Raw genomic sequence first — 18,074 nt, 5'->3', positions numbered from 1 at the left:
GCGGGATAGGAGCTCAGGGGCTACAACCAAAAGGCTAGCTAGCCCCTGGTCCTGACAGTCCCGACCTAGCAACACCCCGGCTGCTCGGCATGTTACATGGACAACAGATCTATTTAGTTAGTGTGTACACTTTGAGCTAGGAAGACAAAGCATGTTTTCTGCATTTACTCAGGAAATGGTTCTTATTTATTTTATTTTTCATTTGTATAGCGCCCAGACCCAGCGGTATCACAGCGCTTTTACGGGATATCTGGAAGCAGACAGTCAAAAGCAGTAGATAACAGTTAATACATCAAGTCTGAATCGTTTAGATCGGTTTTTATTTGTTAAAAAGCCAAGTTTTTATATTTGAATGGTATTGTTTTGTGGAACTGTGATTTTAATTGTGCTCTAAACAGGTGATTAGGCCGATCTAAACCACCTCAGGGCCCAGCAAAAGTATTGCAACCACTTTGAATGAGTCCTCATTCCAACTCAAATAGGTTGATGCCTGGAGACTTAGAAATAGAGAAGTCCAATGATATTCTTATTATTCAATAGTACATGATCTGCATTGCAGAATATATTATATGTTTATTACCGTGGCTATTTTTTATAGGCTGAATACTCTTTGTTTTCTTGCAAGAGTAATCTCTGGCCATTTGCAGTTTATTCTGTTGGTGTATGTCCCGGCCTAGCATCCTGCTTTGGAAACTGATGTCCGATTCTTTTCACAATGTGGGATTCAGAAGTGATATTCTGGAAAGAAATGTGGCAAGTCAGACATAGGTGAATGGCAAGAAGACAGGATTCAACAAGTTTTATTAAAGAAAAGAAGGCTTAATCTTCCCTAAAGCTATGAAGATGGGTTTCCCTAACTTTGAAGAAAGCATCAAACTGGAGCTTGGCAGGATGTCCTACAGAAATACTGTCCTCTGTTCATGTACCTGTTCTTTGTTTACAACAACAATATTGAGGAAACCTGATTGTTTCATTTTTATATTCAGTCTCTTGTTCACCCCTACTGCGTCTGTTACCTCCCTCTGGGTTTTCACATCTTTTAGTCTAACGTGAACTATCTGGCACTTCAGGTTGTCAGGTTATCGTAAGTCTTCATCCCCTTTTGGAGTATTTTCTGAGTCAGCCCCTCACGTTTCATTTCCTGGGTCAGACTCATGCAGGCTATTTCGCTTTTCAGGTCATCTGATTCCCTGGTTGCACTCACCCCCTTCTGGGATATTCTCAGGGTCAGCCCCTCATGGGCTACCTTAGTGCATCTCCACCCTGCTCGTGCGTCTTCAGATCTGACGTGTACCTGTTCTCCTGCGGCTGCGCTCATCGGGGAAGGTGGCTTCATCGTTGGGTTTCCTCTTTTGGTTCACCTGCCTGACCGAACTTCAGCGCTGGGACGGCTGGATGCCAGAGTGCCGCTCCGTCTATGGCTCGCTTCTCCCTCTTTGTCTTTCTGGACTATCCAGCATTCTGCTGGCCCTGTGTTTTCTCCACCCCTGCATCTCTGCATGGTCCTGCCTCCAGGCTCCTCCTGGAAGGGAGACATCCCCTCCTCTGTGCTCCAGCGCACGCTTCTGTGTTTCTCCCTTATGCTGGCTATCTCTGCTTTTGCATGGGTCTCACATCTTTTAAATTCCTCCCTTCAACGAGAGAGGAGACACCATTGGTGCCGTTCTTCAGAGGTGGGCTTTTACAGAACCAAGTCAGAAACCAAGCCACTCACCCGGTACTGCTCAACCTACATAAATCCAACAAATACCTGTAACTCTTAGTACCAGGGAGCTGTGGTAACAACTATACTTGAGGTTTCCTTGACTCCTAATAGGGGTCACCCCTAGTGAGATCCTGCTTGCCCTGTTCCCTAGGGGTTGTTGAGCAGAGCAGACACACTGCTCTAATTCCAAAGGGGCTGGCTCCTGCTTGGGGAGAAGGAACAAATTCCCTGTATTTAGCACAATTTATGCACATATGTACTTCATGTAGAATGGTGGACTAGCGGATTGCAAACTAGTGGAATGGGAAGCATATAAGGTATATATTATGGGGTGTATTTCCTAGAAACTGGGTATGAAAGAGGTGCTGCACAACACACTCGATACTCTTGAGGAAAAGATAGATGATTTGAGCTTGCAATTAGGAACCTCTCCCTCTATTCAGCAATACATTGCAGATATTAGAAAGGAGCATGTAAAGGGACCGGAGACACTTCATCAATTTGATTACAATTCATGGTATGCTAAGTAATATGAATTTGGTGACGGATCCAGCCACCTACTGGCCTGGCTGTGTTTAGGCAGCACGGCACTAGGGATACAATCATATGCATTCAAGAGGCTGGTGGGGTAATAGTGTAGTGGCAGGAAGCATAAACAGGGCTTTTAGAAGATGTTATGAAGAGTTATTTATGTATCAGCTGTTTGCAAGGTTCCCAATGATGTAAATAACCTGATGCGTCCACAGGAAATATTCAATGCAATACGAGCAATTGGAGTTGGGAAATCACCAGGGAAGTTCTATGCCATGTTTCAGGAGATCTAGGTTCCTAAGTGTGACAAGGCCAGTAACCTGGCCTTGTTAAGAAGGGGCGGCAACTCTTCTCAGCCAGGTCTGGGAAGCCCGGGAGTTATCGAGAGCCAATTCCTATACCTGCGGTGGACAGTGGTAATAGAGAGGGCGCCAATTCCTGCACTCCCCTCCCCCCACCTTGTGCCAGTATGTTAGCTTGCAGACCCATATCTCCAGCTTTGCCTGAGGTTAGAGATCCTGCCCAGTGTTTTTCTCTTAATTGCAGAGCTCCCTTTTCAGAGATTGACGAGAGAGTCCTACAGCGAAATCGGCATCAGAGATGACAGAATCCCAAGGTGGGAAGACAGAGAACTACATAGAAGAACTAACAGACAAGATTATGTCCGTGCAGAACGGGGAGAACCCCAGCCATGCCAGACAACCAATCCAGCATGAGGAAAACCTGAAGACCTTGTAGGGCCGGCAGGCTATACCGGCGAGCTTGCACTAGACAAAAAAATGCTTCCTGGACCATCGGGGAGCAAAGAGAGATCAGGGCAAACCCTCCTTTACAAGACTTACCGGGAGGCTGCATGAAGTAGGCTGTGGCAACACCGATATGAACATTGGCCTTCTCTGGCCACCGAACTCAGTACACTGTGAGCCTACACAGAGAAAGTGGGTGAGGCTTAGCCCCCTTTTAATCAGATTTTCACTGCACATACACGCACCGGGTGGGGAAGTCCAAGCCAGATTGGCCAGGGAGAGTCATCCAATCCTAACAGAGGGAGAGAAATGTAAGTTTAGTTTAGTTTAGTTTATTCATTTGTATTGCGCACCAGACCCGAGGGTATGAGGGCGCATGAGCAGCAAGGTGATTCAAAGCTTGGTTACAGGATGCTTATACTTTACATTACATAATTATACTTTACATTACATAATTACAGTGTGACGATGAAGGAACATGTGTACAGTTTGGCAGGAGAGAATGCAGTAGATGTATTTAAAGAATTACAAATATATACAAGTTTAGTATTACAAATTTACAGATTCTCTTAAAGCATGCAACGCGGAGAGCAGCCGTGTGGTGTAAGTGAGGAACAGGAAGTGTGGGTTTTTCAGGTGAGGTCAGAAGTGTAGGTGGAGGATAACCAATAGACCAGCTGGAGGGAGTGGCAGCTAGTGGAGATTTGCAGAGCAGGTGAAGTATTTGTTTAGGATTGGAAGTGGTTCTGCAGTGTGAGTGTGCTTGTTTGTGTGGAGAGTGAGTAGAGAGGATAGTGTAAGCAGTGAATGTGAAGTAAATTATACAGAGTGACAGGAGGGTGTTCGAGTAGTGGGAGGAGGAGAATGGTAGTAGGGGATGAGAGTGATAGTGGGAGGAGGCGATTGGTAGCAGGAGGAGGAGAGTAGTAGTCTGGAGGAAGGGTCTTGTAGTCTGTAGGAGGGAAGCACAGGGGGAGAAGAGGAGTAGGGACGTGATGTGGCAGGAGAGGTAACATCAAAGGGTGGAGATAGGATTAGGTGGCGTGACAGGTGAAATGGGGGAGGAGGGACTGGGGAGTGATCAGGGTAGAGAGGGAGTGGCGAAAGTGGGTGTGCAAGGATAACCTGACTCAAACTAAGTGTAAGGCACTGTCCCGGTTGACTTTAGAATGCTAAACTTGGATAGGGTAAGGAGAGTTTGGAAGTCCCAGAGGGAGCTTATATAGCCGCATTTGTTGAGCCATTCATAGCATTTGACAGTGTCTAGAAAGAAGGGCCCAATATTCTATTGCACTAGCAAGGGGTTACAAGCACCTAGATTAGGGCGGCGGATCATAACAATTCGAGAGAGAGGGGGACAGCCGTATGCCCCACAACGAAAAGGGTAAACACCCTAGACCTGTTTCTACGATTTGAGTGATATATTTGCCATAAGCTTCGGGAAGTGTTTCGAGAGGCTCAAAGGACCGGTGAGCTGCTGCCATCTATGAGAGAGGCCATCAAAACAGTGCTTTTGAAAATAGGAAAGCATGCCCTTCGATGCTTCTCGCATATTTCAGATTTGACACATGAGGAGCCAACAGGTTTTATACCTGGCTTTAATACTTTTATCATTTTGAGAAGGGTGGTACACACTGTTCAAGAATTTACAGACAATGACAGTAACTTTGTTATTGCTTCTCTGGATGCAGAGAAATTATTTGACTCTGTTGTTTTGGCATTCTTATTTAAGTTACTAAGGCAGTGAACAGAGGGCTGTATTGCATTGGCTTAGTAAAACTGCTGTACCCTAATCTTAGAGATAGGGTATTACCAGGATCAGTGGTCTGGAGGGTTGTTACAGGATTTGAAGTAGGAGGGGGTGCCCCCTCTCTACACTCCTTTTTGCACTGGTAATTAAACCACAAGCCAGTTGGCTGAGATCTGGGCAATCAGGCTTTGGGATTCAGTGGGCTGGCAGGGAACATTTAGAGGATTTGAATGCAGGTGATTTACAGCTGTTTTAAGAGACCCATCCTCTAAAGTTCCGTAAATAATCAAAGGTTATTATATCTGCTATGATCTGTCCATTGATCAGAATAAATCTTGTTTATTTCTGCTGGGGAACTTTAGACACATTTCCTGTGAAGAACTTTCACTATTTCCTTTGAGTTAGGCTCTTTCAGTGTTCACATATTTGGGTTTTATGACGAATCGAGGGATTCAGTTATGTTCCCCAAGGGGGAACCCCTTCCTGTGAGGCTAAGGAGGTGAGCCTGCTACGCAACATTGCCCCTAGGAGGGCAGTAAGCAGGACCTTGCAGGGAGACACTCTTGGGATAAGGACTCTCTTTACAATGAGGAACTCCCCTTTCATTATCCTCATAAACCCAATATCATTCTATCATTTGACAGACAATCAGACTCCTCTTACATATGTTATTGTGATGTAATACCAGAAGAAAGGGGAAGTAGTGAATTTAAAGCCTTACAGGGTCTCTAACGCCTGCAAGGAAATAATTCTCAGAGAAGTGGAAAACATTCGCGAATCAGACATCATAGAGTCTTCAGAGAGTCATTGGTCATCACCAATAGCCCTGGTAGCAACTCCATTTCCCAATATGACAACTATCCCATGTCGAGGATCGATGATATGATTGACAAATTTAGAAAGGCATGATGCATCTCCACGATCGATCTAACCAAGTGCTATTGGTAGATGTCATTAAACCCTTCTGATAAGGAGAAAACCGCTTTTTCCACTCCACAGGGATTGCTCTAATTTAAGGTGTTTATTTTTTGGGTTACAACAGGCCCCCACTACTTTCCAAAGATTGATGGATCAATTGTTGTAACCATTTTCCCATTTCTGTGGTGCATACCTCGATGACATCCTCATTCACAGTGAGACCTGGGAAAAAAATCTTTTTCACCTATATGAAATAATCATGGCCCTACGAAAAGCAGGCTTGTCTGCAAATCATAAGAAGTGTAATTTGGCCCAGTCAGTGGTTAAGTACTTAGGGTTTTTTGTAGGCAATGGCATAGTGCAATTCCAGACAGAAAAAGTTAAAGCTGTCCAACAGACTCCTCCTTCTAAACCAAAGAGAGAACTCAGCGCTTTTTTGGATCATACAGGATACTACCGTAGATTCATTCTCAATTACTGCACCCTCACAGTGAGTTTAACGATAAGTTCAAGAACACTGAGCCACAAAAACTCAGATAGGAGAAACAAAATCAAGACAGTTTTAACAGTCTAAAGTATGTAGTGAACCTGTTCTCAAAGTCCCTGAGTTTAGTAAGAAATTTATCCTACACACAGACGCCTCCAACGTGAGCCCAGGCACCGTTCTCTCTCAGGAATACGACGGCACAGAACATCCTGTCTTATACATCAGCCATAAGTTATTTCTGAGAGAGCAGAACTATGCCACAATTAAATTAGAGGCTTTGGCCACTAAATGCCGGTTACAAATGTAAAATATTATTTAACCGGTCGGAAGTTCCGACTAGTAACTGACCATTCCCCACTTGTTTGGCTAAGTCTTAGGAATGATTCAAACACTTCCATTATGCAATGGTTCCGTGACCTGCAGCCCTAGTGTTTCACTGTTGAGCATAGAAAGGGAAAGAGCAAGGGAATGTTGATTTCCTCAGCATATTCCCCATCGGTGAAGAAGGGGAAGCCAAAAGCCAAAGGGAAAGGATATGTGACGTATCAAGGTATTCAGTCACATTCCCCAAGGGGGAGCCCCTTCCTGTGAGGCTAGGCAGGTGAGCCCACTAAGCAACATTCCCTCTTAAGGGTGGGAGTAAGCAGGACCTTGCAGGGAGAGACTCCCCTCTTGGGGATAAAGACTCCCTTTTCATTATCCTCATAAACCCAATACCATACTATCATTTGACAGACTCCTCTTATATATGTTATTGTGATGTAATGCCACAAGAGAAATATCAGCCTGGCGCTGTGAAGAGTATGAGCAATGGAGTGATAAAGGATACCTGTCTGTCAATCAATAAGTCGAAAAAAACAAAGGGACTTATGAAGGACACAACTCCCATACAAAGGAAGGACTATATTGAGAAGCTGGGTAGGCCCCAGCATAGCGTGATAAGTGGGCGGACCAAGAGAACCAGAGAGAGAGAGACCTGGGAGTTTCAAACCGGCTGGATCGAAGAAGCTGGGAACTCAGAGTGAATGCTAGTTTATATGAGTGGTCCCTGTATGATTCTCACTCTTCTTATGACTTTGCCACTCACTGGGACCAGTATGAGTAGTCTCTGTAGGAGTCTCACTCTTAATATGGCTTTGCCACTCACTGGGACCAGTGTGAGGAGTCACTGTAGGAGTCTCACTGTTCTTATGACTTTGCCACTCACTGGGACGAGTTGAGACTAGTATGATCACTCCAATCTTTATATTCGGTTTTCCAAAACTCTTGGATATGTCTGTCCCATTTAACTCTCAGGCCCCTTTCCCTCAGCTCTCCCGCTCTCCCCTTTACCTTGGGTGTAATGGGGCTGTGTCACCGAGTCAGCTGCCTTGCTTCTATTTTGTTCTTTATCAGAATGGCTTCTCTGCCTTCTTCCGTTCTCTTTGGTGACACATTTCTGTGTCTATGTGTGGTATCAGCAATGTCATGGTTCGCCCGTCTCTTCCCACTTGATCCACAACATATCTCTCTTAGTTCCTTACTGGGATTCAGTTTGAAAAAATAGACCTGTCGGTGCCTGTTCCTCGCATGCTTGCCTTCATGCACATCAGGGTTGGGGCTCCTCGTCAGCCAGTGTCGAAGGTCCCTTCAGGGACTCTCAGCCTCTTGGCAGGCTTCCTCTACTCTGCTCTCCAGACCGTGCACCTCGGACACCTTGTTCCGGTTGCAGGTTGCCTCTGTGAGTGGCAAAGTCATAAGAAGAATAAGAGTCCAACAAGGGTTCAACCTGCCTGGTTTAGTAAGAAGACAACGAAGAAAGAGAAAGAGAGTGGTTATCAGAATAAATGTTTTTGGTCCTAAAGAAGAGAGAAGAGTTGTGTATTTAAGAAACAGTGAAAGTTCAGAAAGGATTCCAAAAAGCCAAAGAAAACATTATACAAGGGCTTCAAAGAGTCCCTTGAAAGAACTGGAGGACTTGTTACAAGAGATAACAAAGGACTATCTGAAAATCCTGTACTGAGGGAAACTGCGCTGCAAAGCATTCCAGTAGAAGGGAGTCATTGTCCTTTCTGGCCTTTCTGTTGCTTAGAAATAGTGGTAGGGTCAAGCTAGGTTCGTTTTGGGACAGAGGACATTTTGATTACAGCCTTCCCTATTGATGGCAAGCATCCTAGTTTAGTTCTGCTAGGTAGGGAAACCCTTAGGATAGGGAAAGTTAGGCATTTTTAAAATTATTTTATAATAATCCTTGTTGAATAGGGTACCCATTGTTCTGTCTCCTCCTTGTGACCTACAACAGTATTCAAATGTTTCATGATTTGGGGAACGAATACACACATAATATAGAATGAGTGCTCAAGGGGCTGAAGCGGGCTGTGGAAGATTGTGATGCTTCTGCATACATTTGTATGTGTTTGAAGGCGCATTAGTGTTGGTTCTAGCAACTACATTTAAGACTATTGATCAATTCTCACTTCCTTTCTGTGGAACCAAAGTAGATGTAGTATGGCTCTCTGTACTTTTTGCCATTCTTTTGAATATTGATGGACTGGGGGTCCAAATTTCAGTCATTACTTCCTAGCTTCAGAAATGCATTTTGTGGCACTGTGGTTAGATTTGGGGAATAATGCAGAGATACCACTACTAGGCCAGTTTGTGAACCTACTTGATTGTAGTTATTTGTGGCAGGTGTTAGGAATCTGAGGGTGTCCTCACTTCTTTCCCCAATATATCCACCTCCCAGGTGGCCAGGGAAAGGCTGTCACTTTCGGATCCTGACCCAGGGGCAGGGGGGGGTTATGCGAGGGAGGTTCACATGGGTGGACACTTGGGGAACGGGGATGAGGCACCCTTGGGTGAGACACAGTATCTCCCCCATTTCCCTTTCATATGGAGTCAAACATCCCCCAAGCCTTTATAGGGTATTATCAAGATCTACCCTGTTATTCCTGAAGACACTCTCCCAATATACCCCAATCAGGTACTAAGACAAGGAAGAGACAACCCAGAGTTATACATTCTCTCTTTACTAATACAGACATTTAACAAAGATCACTCTGGTACTGGGATGAGGAAGAGGGATAGTAAAGAAACATTCCCTGGGACCTGGAGGGCGGTATAAATGGCCCGCTGAGGTGAGGCTAATGAGAACGCCTGTGGAACGCTTGCATGAGAAGGCAGAGGAGAGACCAGTGAGACGTGTGCCCGAAGTATTCAGGAGCTGCAGAGTCGCTGTAGCGGAAGCAGCAAAGGTCTCCGGTGGCAGAACTGGCTTGTAACCCTCCAGGAGTCAGAGGGACTCCTTCTCCGTTTCATCAAGGTGGCGGAGAACCTGTAACTGAGGTGCACCGAGCTGGGAGCAGTGTCAGCCACAGAGAGCCTGCCGACGTGAAGATTAATACCCGGAAACAGCATACTCAGTGAGTCAAAGGAGTTTGAATGACTTTTGGATGCTGTGGGGTAAACCGTCTGCTCTATGCAGATTGGATCGCTCGCGAGGGAGCGAGGGACCATTGAGGCACTGTGAATGCCGGTCCAGCTTAAAATAAAGACTTTTGACAATGCACTAACTTGCAGGATAAGAAAGGGGAAAATAAGGATTTGAAATTGAGAAGGCCATGTAAAGGCCGGAGCAATTGAAGTATTTGGGAAGTAAGGAAACGCCTGTGAGTGGGGTGAAAATTCCCAGCAGGGGAGTAAACTGGGAATTTGATAGCAAGTTATGCAATGTGCTTCAATGGAATGAAATGAAGCCTTATGCTGTGAATACCGAATCAAAAGAAAACAAGTGTGATATTCCCTGGTACAAAGGAACTGTGAATGGTATAAACTGAATAAAACAAGCATTGGCAAGTGCCATAAGCATTTAAAGAACTGGACAAACTGAAAGAATAAGCAATGGTAAAAGCCTTCAGAATATCTGAAAGTTCAAGTGCATGGTGGCAAGACAAGTCTTGAGAGAGTATCTAGAGGAAAATTCAATACCACTGAAACATTGGCAGTGTAACTGTGAAGAAGCAAGTAAGGTGTGTCAGTTGCGTGACCTGTAATGGGTGGACTGTGTGGTCCAACAACTGAGCCGAGGCCGAATACTTCCACATAAAGGAAAAGCCACGTAACTCACCCATGAGATTGTGTTTGACTGCCAAGGAGAAACTTGGGGGTGATTTGATATTATTGAACCAAACTTTTGTGATATTGGTGCAATTGATGAAAGGCAAAGCTGCTGCCAGAAAGCTGAGACGTATCCTAAGGAATTGTATTGGTTTTCGGAACATTGAGAGACTTGAAAGAGTGGGGAAGGGAACCCCCTCTTTTTGACAAAGTGAACCATCCTGAATCTTGGGGAGCTGGAAAAAGCTCTGAACTTTCATTTGAACACTTTTGATTGTGATGCTGACATCTCTACACATTATAGTCAAGCAGTTGTGAGGGCAAGTATAGGCTTTGGACGCAGACACATACTTGCTTTGAACTTCCTGACAAAGTCTCTCCTTAGTTTTAGTTAGGTAGGGAAATCCCATTTTAGCAAAGGGCAAGTTAGGCATTTTCCCAAACCTCTCTTATTTGAATAAAAGTTTATGACCCAAGTTTTACTCAGTTGTCTGTGTCTACTTCTTGATGTCTTCACAAACTTCACACAGGGTCAACTGAGAAATTGTGTTTCAAAGCTGTACCTATTCATATCGGGCTGACCATTTGGGGATGGGGTGGAATGTAAACATCTAGGGGCAGACTTCCATATGGCAAGATGTTCTTTTTTAAACTTGATTTTAGTTTGCTTGGTGACAAAATAAAGACATTTTTGCATCCTCATCACAATACACGTACACATGTGCTACTACTGGCCAGAATTGTCTTCAATGTCTGATAATGCCCCCTGGGCAACCTTGCCTCCGTCCTTGCGGTATCAGCGAAGGTTTGACCAAATGTCTTTTGATCTACTCCTTGTATGCACCAATGTTCCGTATAATTCCTCCATATCGTTTGCCCAAGTGAGATCTTGCAGCCAGACCTTTACTGACTGGGCACGCTGTGGTGTTCAACACAACAGGCTACGCCTCTTGGCCAGCAGGAGGCCCAGATTCAGGAACCTATGTTTCTCCTCCATCATTTTCCATGTGATACCCAATACGCCTCTTGTCCAGCAGGAGGCCCAGATTCAGGAACCAACGTTTCTCCTCTGTCATTTTCCATGTGATACCTAATACTAGGGCCACTGGTTGGGGAGGAGCCAGGTGCCCGGTCACTTCCGTTAGTACATTGCATACCTCTCCCCAATAGACCAACAAGGGCTGGCAGCTGCACAGCATATGTAACAAGTCTGCATCAGTACTGGCACATCTAGGGCACGTGCCCGCACAATCTTTCCCCGAACTGACTAACCTTGGCCTGTGTATAATGTATTCTATTCAGTATCATGAACTGGATTAGCTGAACCGTGGAATTCTAAGAAATGTTTTTTGTGAGACTTCAAATATCCGACCACTGTCTGTCTGAGAAGGCATTAGCGAAGTCCCACTCCCATTTCACCTTATTATCGGGGCCCTTGCGTGCGATATCACCAAGAAGACGATTATAAAACACTGACACACATTTAGCTTTTCCTCTCACTGCTACCTCATGTATGTAGGTGTCACCGGCACTGACTTTAGGCTTGTCTGGTAACTCCGACCATAGCACCCTGAAGGTCACTCTCATTGTCCAATAGTATAACTTCTGTAGTTGAGAGCCACCCACACATACTCTTTAAACTCCTCCCATTCAATGAACTTGCCCTGTGCATACATGCACCCCAGTGATACAACAGCAAACAGACTCCAACATTTTGCTATTGAGGGGTCTAGTGTCAGCGTCAGCCTATTGTGGCCCCAAGGGAGGGGGGGCTCTATCATATGGGTACTCGAACCGGCGCATCCTACATAGCTTACTCCATGCCAGCTGGGTATTGGCTAGAGCGTCTAAGGATCCTTGTGCTGTGTAATCAGACCCATAGATCAAAGTTTGGAGGTTTGCACCGCCCACCACAGCCCTCTTCAGTCTGACATGTGGCAGAGGTTCTCCAGCTGCTCCCAGTAAGAAGCATAGAGCCCCTGTGCCGCTAGATAATACAGTTCAAAGTGGTGTGCCCTAACACCTCCCTCTTCCCACGGCCAGGTCATAGATACCCATCCCATGCGGACCTCACTGTTGCCCAGTATAAAAGAAGTGAATGCAAGTATTTAAACGTTTTCCTGCCTGGCCATACTGGGATGTTGTTAAACAAATATACTAGTTTCGGGAGAACCAACATTTTCAAAAAACCGAAAGGCGTCCCATCAGCGACATTGGGACCTTCCTCCAGGGTGCCAGCCTGGATTAGAGTAGTTTCATATAAGCAGTGTAATTCAACCCTATCGTCTCCGCTGACGACATATGAATAAGGATACTTAGGTACCTAAGTGAGGCCTGCACTATTCGTAACTCATGCCCTTCCACCTACAGGTGCTGCGCAACATCTGTTAGCGGGAATATCTCTGACTTTTCCCTATTAAGGTGAAGCATTGAGTACCTCCCAAATTCCTCCACCATCTCAAAAGCAGACCCTGCATTCTTAGAGTGGTCTCGGATATACAACAGAATGCGGTCCGCATATAAGGATATTATCATTGGTTTCCCCCAGCCATAAACTGCTTTGGGCATGCCGCAGTTGCACAAGGCCCGCTAGTGGCTCCATCACCAGAGCAAACAAAAGGAGGGAAAGCGGGTACCCCTGACTGGTGCCACTCTCCAACCTAGTGCCCTCGACAGCATCCCGTTTGTATTGACCCTTGCTAGTGGTGCCCTACCCATGATCTAAAACTGGGTCCAAACCCGGTCTTGTCCAGCACTTTAAACAGGTATGGCCAGTACAGTGTGTTGAATGCCTTCTGCATATCTAAGGATATTGCCACTGTGCTAGAGTCCGCAGGTACCTTTGCAAGTACATTGTAAAATCCCCTCAAGTTCAGGACAGTAGCGCTGGCAGGTATAAATCCCAACTGGTCGTTATGTATGAGAAATGGCATTAATGGCTGTAGCCTATTCGCTATCGCCTTTGCAAAGATTTAAGCATCATGTTGATCAATGAAAGGGGTCGCTAAAATGCGCAGTCACCAGCGCCCTTTCACAGTTTCAGCAACATAGTTATTTCTGCTTCCTGCACCGTCTCAGGGAGTGTTCCCTAGACAAGCGCATTTTCCCACATCTGGAACAAGAACAGGACCAACTGGTCACAGTACTCATTCAGCCACCAATCCATATGTTCCTGGTGATTTGCCATTGGGGAGCCCAATAATTGCCCCTTTAATTTCTTCCTCCGTTAGGGGGACTTCTAAGGCACCTGACTCTTCGGCTGATAGCAGCAAGGTTGGGATTGTGTCCAGGCGCTCGTTAATTTTGGCCTCGGTAGCTTCTCCCTGAGGCTGATACAACCGCTCATAAAAAGCACATAATCCCCTGTTAATGTGCCTGTCAGTGTAAATTTGTGTGCCAGTTTCATTATCTTTGTTATTGATCAGGCTCCTACCCACCTTCCGTCTTATCAGCCGGGCCAGTAACTGCCCAGGTCTGTCAGCCTCCCTGTGTCTACGTGCCATCCCAAGTTTGTCTAGTAGTAGTCTAACCTCCCTCTGTTCAAGGTCCCGGAAGGAGTTTAGTCTCGGCCAGTACTGCTGGAGTGGGCTCTCTAACATAAAGGTCCTGCAGGTTTTTTCAGCTCTGCCTCAACTTCATTCAGTTCCTGTCTAAGTGCCTGCAGTACCCCAAATTCAGTCGACAAAGCCACCCCTCGCACATACACCTTGAACATCTGCCATATCACTGTTACAGATGAAACAGCCTACATGTCGAGCAAAAAACATTTTGATATTGGGGGTCATTACGACCCGGGCGCAAAGGTATACTGGGCACCGGTAAGGACACCAGTGCCGGTAATCCCTTTGCGCCCTTTTGCGGGTCCTTCCCTTAACGCCTGGTTTTAGCAGGCGTTAAGGACGGGACACGCAAAGGGATACCGTTATTGCCGCCTTCCCCCTTCCCATTAAGCCCTATGGGGGTTCAAATGGGAATGGGGATTGACATTTTCAATGGGGACTTACCTGTCCCGCAAAGGTCGGACTAGACCGGTAAATCCCCATTGAACAAGGGCGGACACGGTACCGGTAATAGCGCCATGACTAGCACCAACCTCGGAATGAGTTCCATTGTCTTGCAAGCTGTGCGCAAAGGCCGTGTCCCAGAGCGCCTCTGGTTAAACCGCCATGGGGGGTCGTGGCCGCCCCTTCGCTGACCAGTAAAGCACCAAAAGAAAGGGAGAGTGGTTTGAGACGGTCCTCGTTCATATTATACAATCAACCACAGCATGCAAGAGAAAATCAGATCGGAACCACATGTCAATGTATGAGTACATCCCGTGGACAGACGAGTAGTAGGTGGACCCCTTTTCTGCACAATGCTGCACCCATCATACATCAACCGTATTTAGTTCACTCCTACCCGGTATGATCATGTGCACTGCCGTGGTCAAATCATATGGGCCCATACCTGATCTGTCCAAGGACACACCCATGATCGTATTGAAGTCTCCCCGCAACATTAGGGCAGCTGTGGGAAACCCTGCCATATGGTCGAGCATATCTGCGTAAAAACCAGGGGTCATAACAATTAAGGAGAACCACCTCTATTTTACATAATATCCTGTCTACTAACACAAATCTCCCCTTATCATCCACAATTGCCTTCTGGCAAGTATATGGAAGTGCTTTGTGTATCAAAATCATCACTCCCCGCGCCTTAGTAGAGTATGATTTATAGTAGCGTTCCCCCCCCCCCCCAAGTCGGGGCCACCAGCTGAGCCACTGACTCTACTCTGTGGGTCTCCTGCAGGAAAGGTATTTAAGTACCCAACCGGTTGGCCTGAGCAACAACTTTCCAGGTCTTCACATAGTTAACCCTTGAATGTTCCAGCTCAACATGTTAATCCTGGTCATTCCCATTTTCGTTCCCATCCTAGCCCGCCATATACTGTGTTCCTGTGAATGCGCTGTTGCAAACTAACATGGATGTTATGCACTAGCTACCAAGCTTTTTTAAATTTTAACCCCACCCCGTCCCCTTAGAACCTCCCCACCCTTGCTGCCGTCCCACAACTTGCAGTGTCCACACTTCCACCCTGTTCCTTCCAGGCCACCACTGTTCAGACCCAAAACCGAAGCTAACTCCGAACATTAACAAAAGAGTAGCTATCGCAGCAGGGCTAACTGTCACTGCTCTAGGCACTACACTTCATCATTCTATAAACCTGCTTTACCCATTTTGTGTATTAGTATCACATCACATAAACAGCCATCCCTCAACAATTGCCATCTCTGGCCTCAGGTCTTTGTCGAGCCCCCTGGAGATCCATTTCGGATCGCGGAACCTGGATTTTAGCCTCGATAAACTTCACCACTTCCTCTGGGACCCTAAAGTGTAGCCGAGTTGGGTACAGCATTGCATAGGGGATACTTCGGCCCCATAGCAATTCTTTGACGGACAGGAATTCCGCTCCTGCTGAACTGAGAAATCAGGGAAAATGTGCATCACTTGCGACCATAGTAGGAGCTCCTTCCTATCCCGAGCCAACTTTAATAAAAGGTCTCTGTCCCGGTAGCTTAATATTTTGGCGATTATTGGTCTAGGGAAGTCACCAGGCTTCGGTTTTTGGGTAAATGCTCTGTGTGCTCTTTCAAACGCAAAAAACTGTGACAGTTGTGGGCCATCCAGCAGTTCCTTGAGTAGTGATTCTACTGCACGCTCCATGTTGCCCGTGCGGGCATCTTCCGGGACACCCACAATTCCCACCTTGTTCCTCCGGGATCTGGATTCCAGATCCTCACATTTGGCATTGACATACTTCATGTCTTTAGTCAAGGCACTCATCGCTGATTGGAGTTCATGCACCGTATCCTCCCTTGCCCCGATGTGCTCCTCCGCCTCATTAATCCTTTGTTCTTCTTTGGCTAGTTGTGCCCTGACGGTGGTAACATTCAGTGTGATGTCATCCATTATTTCGTGGACTGCCGCAAAACCTTTGGTCATAGTGCAAGCATTTGTTGCCGTTTCGTTGGCACAGTCCCCAGCTGCTGCTCTAAGGCAGATGCCCCATTTTTGCGTGGGTGGATTTGGTGTATGTGTCCATGGTACAGGTTTCCCTCCCCCACCATCCCCCTCACCCCCCAAGCGTGCTTAGTCATGGCTTTTGGTCAGGTGGCCAGGGGTCTGCAGCCCCTGTTCCCCTTGGACACTATTTACTTTGACTGCTGATATCCTGCACAGTGTGTCTTCCATAGGGCTGCCCCTCTAGCGCCTCCTGCACCAGGCACTTCTCTCCTGCTGTTGTCTCCAGTCCCAGACCAGTATGCCTTCTCGTGGCAACCCGTTCTTGTGCTCCTCTCACACCCATAAATTGGTTGGTTACTAAAGGTCTTAGCGCTGCAACACCATGCTATCCAGCACCTGCTTTAAGTCTCAAAACTGTTTTAGCATTCCCGGTTGTTAGCCCTTACAGTTGTGGAGGAGACTGATCCCACTGTGTGGCAGCCACTATTGAAAATGGCAGGCACAGCTGCTCCACGGAGCTTTGCACCGCGCAGCCGTCCCACCTTCTAGCTCTCTCTTCCACATACGGGCTGCAGCGGATATAATTAGGGGCTGGTGCTTGCCCCACACTGAGGCACTCAGCTGCTGACAGAGGGGCGAAGAGATCTCTGTTATCCCAGGCGGCCCCACAGCTCCTGTAGCAGCTGCCTGTGTCAGTCCCTTCCTTTGCTCTTGCAGCTCACTGTCAGAGGGTTCCTCGCCTTCCTGGGCGATCTCCCACGTTATACACTCAGCTTGTCAGCCGCCTTCCAGGCCAGAGCCGTTATGTTGGCCCCACAGGCAGACCTCCTCACCAAAAGAACCTCAGAGATTCCACAATGCAGCTCTGTTGTGTAGCCCCCTTCCAATGATCAGGGATGTAAATTTAGGTAAGACGTCAGCAATTATTTCTGTAGTGTTCGCCAGATTTCCGTGCAGCAGAGCGGAGCTGTGATACTAAGCAGCCATCTTGCTTGGCTGAACTGCAGCACCCCCCTACCATATGGCAAGATTTGCCTGGTGAGGTTGGTCCTGCACTTCGCCAGAGCCCTACAGGATTTGGACCGACAACTTGGTAGCAAGAAAGCTGTCAGGTGTTAAGGGACTTACATGAAGAGGTGGAATTGTATACCTTCTTGGAGGTGGTGGAGTTCTACGGTATATACAAGAGTAGATTTTTGCAGTTTGCAAATTGTCCAGCGCACACAGGATTTCTAGGAAGGACTCCAATGCAAACCTGAGGAATGAACAATGCTATGTAGATTATTAGACATTGGTTGGGGTCCACGTGCAGTCACAAGGTTGAATTAAGCAATATGCGCACATAGACCGTTACCAGTCTTAGCATATAGGAGAAGGTGGGAAGCTAACATTGGGTGAGAAGTCCCTGATCGAGAGTGAAAAATGAACTATTCACAGGTGCATCAGGTGTCTAGAAATGCCAGATTTAAACAGCTGCAATGCAACATTTTTCGCAGGACATATATTTCAATCATGTGGCACAGATTGGACAACTAATTGCCAGAAACATGTCTGGGGTGGGTAGTAGTCAGGGCATCCTTTTAAATTTGTTTTGGCCTTGCCAGGGGTCGCTTGTTTCCGAAGTGAAACTTGGCAGCTGCCGAGTCCTCACAAAACCGTGCCGAAAGTCTCCTCCCAGGTGACCAGGGACGATTGTCTTATCCTGACCCTGGGGGAGGTATTTGTTTGTTTGTTTGTTTATTCATTTATATGGTGCACCGGACCAGAAGGTATGAGGGCGCAGGCATAACAAGGATATTCTCTGCTTAGTTACAGTGCTGTACATTAGTTTACAAA

The sequence above is a fragment of the Ambystoma mexicanum genome, chromosome 11 (assembly GCF_040938575.1).
Source record: "Ambystoma mexicanum isolate Mex_15411 chromosome 11, UKY_AmexF1_1, whole genome shotgun sequence".
In the NCBI taxonomy this organism is placed as follows: domain Eukaryota; kingdom Metazoa; phylum Chordata; class Amphibia; order Caudata; family Ambystomatidae; genus Ambystoma; species Ambystoma mexicanum.
The sequence above is the reverse complement of the archived record's forward strand: the minus strand, read 5'-3'. Positions refer to the sequence as shown.